We start from the raw sequence: 5,319 nt of genomic DNA on the forward strand, positions 1-5,319 counted from the left end.
GTCATAGGTTATTAACGAGGAGGATATGAAAATAGAGCGGAATCTCGAGTAGCGTTTCGGGGAGCAGGTTCTCGACTATGAACAAGAATCGGGATAGAAAGAGTGCGGGGGGAAATACCGAGAGAGACTTTGTCAGGGAAACGCAACATCGGGTCTATTCGCGTATCCGTGATCCACGGCTGGCGACCGTGAAAGCCGGACTGGAACGATCGAGAATGGAAGGCCGGTAGGATGGAATCGGATGTTGAGGGTGATTTACGAAGAAGGATAGAGGTTTGGCGGTGGGCAAATAAGCAGATCTACGGTGCTAGGTAAATTTGGCGGTTTCGCGGAAAGGAAAACACGCCGGTCAAAGGAGAAAAATGCCAGAGAACGTTGAAGCACGGCGAGCTGAGCTGGCTAGGTTTACCTTACGGTAATGGCACTCGAGTGTCGAAACTGCATCGCGTTCTCATGCTAATTCCGATGAATCGCCGCGGACACGTACCGGGCGAGGAACGCGCGCGTAACAACGCAGGCTTTTGCGACCGTGACGTACTTTTCTCGCTATACTCTGGAGCGCCGTTACATCCTTGGCTCTGCCCTTTGCGACCTGCGCCTAAAAATAATCGGAGAAAACCAGGGAAAATCTTCCAGAAGCCACGTGGATTACTCATTGCGCGTTACGTTGCTTCCACGACGCAACCTGGTTTAGGCGCTCGACGTGCCTCGAGACAGCACGCTCCTCCGCTTCCGTTCCTACGTGCATGTAACCGCGAGAAAGAGAGGAAAAGAGAGAGAGAGACTCGCAGCGAATGAACCACGTCGCTAAAATTTCTCGCGCTTTATGCTGGAAATATTTTTAGGACGCCTCGCTTTTAGCTCGAAACGCGAAAAAATAAATGCGATCCGTGACTCTGTCGGCTTATTACGTTGCAACCGAACACGCGGGATCGCTGCTTCCTCCTAGTGCTTTCAGCTAGAGTACCTCGTCTCGTATCGCGCTGTCGATCCATCGAGTATGCTCGTCGTGCCCGAGGATCCAGAGTCCGAAAAACAAGCATCTGTTTATCTCGTCGGAATACAGGCTGCGCTTTCTCACCACCGACCTAAATACAGAGTCGCGTTTATCTGCCGGTCGTGTCTTTATGCCACCATCGACGTGGCACAACCGCGCATTTGCATTGGCAATTTACATTGCCAAACGGCACGATACTCGTGGCCGTGGTTGGTTCGGGGGACCACGATCCCCGAGAGGGAAAATCGGCCTTTCTCCGGAGAGCGAAGGGACTATAAGAGGGACGATAAGAGTAGCCGCGAGTCGCTTATTTGTTCGTTTATCGGATTTTCTTGCGAGCGAGTGGACCCGAGTGGGCGAATGGCTCGAGTATATGGAACAGCCGATCTAAACTTAGTCGTTGGTCCGTTCTGGAAATAGATGTTATGAGTGCGAGGACAGGACAAGATACCGGCCCCTATTATGCGTACGGCCACGTATCGCAAACGATCCCCTTTCGATTCGCCCTGCAGTCGCGAAGTCCTTCTACAGCCACCATCTTCTTCGTCGCGATCCACAGCGCGGTTACATACGCGCGTGGCTGACCAGTGCGACGTTTTTCTCCTTCGCGTTAGCGCTAATCACTGCCCACCACGTTCCTGGGATCGTAATAACTCCGCAAATTCGTGCGATGCAATTATTTCTTCAAAATTCCCATCGCGAAAATTCGGCAATTATCTTGGGGATTAGCGGAAGTCTCGTAGACAATGGCACGCATGGCGTCTAACTCCACGCATGCATCCACTGTTTACAAATTTCCGCTAGTTATAGTTAGATGGCTGTAGCGCGAAAGTGTCTGCAAAGTGTTTGTCGCGTATATCGAAGCTTCTATTTAGCGAGCTGATGTCTATTTCGGGAAAAATTGCATCTTCGAATAACGCGTTGGAAAGCAGCACAGTGAACGCGTATCGTGCTGGGTTAAAATAACGTCAACGGTTGTAGCGAGTATCTCCAAGTGTCATAACCATGCGGCCCACTGGAATCGCCATTTCGAATACTCGCCTCGACGCGAGGGGAACCGGACAAATATTTCGGGAAGAAGAAATCTTGTAAACAGGCCTGGTTGACGTAAGACGTTATCGGAGGGAAATATTCGTAAGCCGGGATTGGGAAAAGAAGGTTGGAACGTCGAGAAAATGGGAGACGATGGTCGAGAGGAATTCGATATTTTGATCGATGTCGTTACGCTCGTTCCGATTGCAACTCTTTCATCATCTTCGAGAAATAAACTCTCGGCCAGGCGGAGCAGTGGAAGAATCGAATTGTCGAGTATAAAAGCGCGTATAAAAATGATAAACCTGGAAACGAAGACTCCACGATTCTGCATTTCTCGTCCCTCTATTCTTAGACCACGAAACTCCCACGCGGTTACTTAATATCCCAGACACGTACTATTTACCGATGCTCCGAGCGATTTGACAATTTTATCGTAATAGGAACGGATGGACGAGAAAATAGGCGTTCGGAAGTTGCAAACTATCGTAGATCGTAACTCGCGATATCGACTTTCGATCGGTCTCGCTACGCGGTTAACCTATCTTTTCGTTGGTCGGGCACGTCTACAGCGACGATTCGCGGCTACGTTATACTCGTGGGTAACGCGTAACGAGATCGAAAAGCCGACTCGATATCGAGAGTGGATGAGACGATCGGCACGATTCCAAAAAACAGGCAATCCCCGATAATCTCGAAATAACGAGAACCTCTCCCCTTCTCTCGCGCCACATCGCGACGACACGCCGCGCTACGTACTACCGTCTTCGTCGCATGGATGGCGCTGCTGTAGTTCTCTCTCCTTTTCACCCATGGCTGCACGACCATTGGTATTTTTGGTCGTGGCGCGACGAAGAAAATGCGATTTCTGCGTGCATACGAACGACCGAGATCGCGAATCGTCGTGTGGGAAAGAGAAAGACCATAGAGGAGTTGGACCGAGATGTGCGAGTGTATACGCGCGAGTTTGAAAAAGAAAAGAAGAGGGAAGGAGAAAGATAGAGAAAAAGGGAGACAGAGAAAGGGGAGGATGAAGAGAGAGAAAGAGATGGAGAGAGAAAGAGAGAAAAGTTGGAGGAACAAGGAGAGCAAATATCATCGTGAAAACGGCTAGCGCCGTCGGCGTAACCTGAGAGCATTTCGGACCCCGCAACCATATATGTCCGCCTCGCGCTCTCTCTCTCACTCGCGCTACGCTCAATTCCGTTCTGCTCTCTTGCTTACACTTATCGCCCAAAGAATCTGCGTTGCACGCTTCTTCCATCACTTTTTCATCCTATCGCCGATTCGCTTCGCCGTTATTAATTTTCCGCTAATTTATTCTCTTCTTCGTCTGCTAACCTTCGCCATCTACTCCTATCCCTTTACTGCCACCGTTAACTGTCGTTATACTATTCCGAAAATATGTACGCCAAGCTTTTTCCCCTGTAATACAACTTTTCGCGATGGTCCCTTCAAAACATATAAATAAAATTTGGAACTCGTACAAATCGAAATACCAGTAGAGAAACTATGCGTGAAAACGAAGTAAACTATGTACATATGTAAAAATATGATGATACGTGATTGTTACGGACACAAAAATCAGGAAATTATCAGCGATATACGTTGCACATACTCTACGCGTTTTCGGTATTAACGTTTCTGTAATGATCAATTTGTTATCGACTTTACTCTTTGTCCAAACAACATTTTTTCACTGTAGAAATAAATACAACTTATCTCGAGTTACGATTAAGTCAGCACGATGATCAAATGATCGTAAGAACTGTGCTTGAGAAAAGTTTTAATATAACTTTTTATAAATTTATTAAAATACATTTTTTTATCACAAAGTTTGAGGCCTCTAGAGTTAAAATCTTAGCATGTTTTGGTCACTTCCAACATTACCGATTCGATACGGAATAAGTTGACAAAGCCTCTAGTGGTAGGAATTAAAATCAAATATGGTAATGGTGGTAAGCCGAAATGCAAAAGATATATATATCGTACGTTTGGCTTTCATCTCGAAAATTCGAATACGCTATACCATTCTAGTGTCACTTTCAACGTTACCGATCCAACATTGAATAAAATCGTGGACGATTATCTGTGATAAATGCGACACTGAAACTACGAATAAAGTATAAGATAAGATTACCGTATTCCAATTAACGAGTTTCTCAAAATATAAGAGTATCTCGTAACATTCAAAATTATTTATTTAAAGTTGCATAAAATAAAAATTATAATTCATCCGAAAATGTCGTTTGCGATTACAGTGTCGGCCCCATACAGCCCCATTATTCCTACCACTTCTATATTATCCAAATTCGTTATTAATATCCAAGCTTGTTAGTTTAATTCGTGCGTTTCCCAACTTGCCGTTCGTCGATAATGTATGAAACAACGTTATCTGCAAATGGTAAGTCAGTAATTTTGGTTTCTTCGCAAACGTTTTATATTTTAATATAAAAATGTGTGGTAAAACAGAGGTCTGTCTTATTGATGTCTGTTTTATCGACTTATGTTTTATCGGTTTGGAGAGTCGTATCATAGATGGCACAACGAAACCACCATGTTTTGCAAAATCGATTTTCGAAAAACGAGACTCAATGTTTAACAAAGCGACGAGTTTATCTTTTTGGGTGATCATAGTTACTCGTTCCAATGGTAAAATTAATACACGCGTAAGTTTCACGTAGTAACCTACGACGAAATCTTTCGTTAAATGCTCGAGTGGATATCAGATCATATAAAATAAAATGTCTGTTAGCAAAAAGTCAAATTATATTCTTAATTGTATCGTAAACCGTGATACGACAAAATCTATACTTTTCGAGAATGATCACTGTCGTTAGAATAACAGAGTCCATGGAGGAATGGCGAAGGAAGGTTGCAGAAAAGAACGTAAAATGTATACGTACAATACTATTTATACAAACATGTACGTAAATGAACATAATCAGATGAACAACGTACAACTAAGTCTTGTCGTCAAACATAATGCTTAAAGTTACGCTTACAAGATACATTGGACATGTGCAATAATCGTAACAATGTGTGTAGTTAACTCTTATTCAGAGCATTTATATACATTTCAAGGAATCGGTGCAATAGTTCGCGTGGAAAAGTAAAAATTTCAAAATCACGAGATACAGTTTATAGTTTTAAATTAGCCAGCAGTACACTCGCTTGCTTTTTAATTTCAATACAGTATCGTAAACTGTCTCGGGCGAGTGATATATATCGACGGTCGGCGATATAAATCTGTTGTGCGAAATAAAACATTACGACGATGGTTCGTTTGT

This window comes from Eufriesea mexicana, unplaced genomic scaffold (assembly GCF_001483705.2).
Source record: "Eufriesea mexicana isolate 0111107269 unplaced genomic scaffold, ASM148370v2 scaffold7348, whole genome shotgun sequence".
NCBI lineage: Eukaryota > Metazoa > Arthropoda > Insecta > Hymenoptera > Apidae > Eufriesea > Eufriesea mexicana.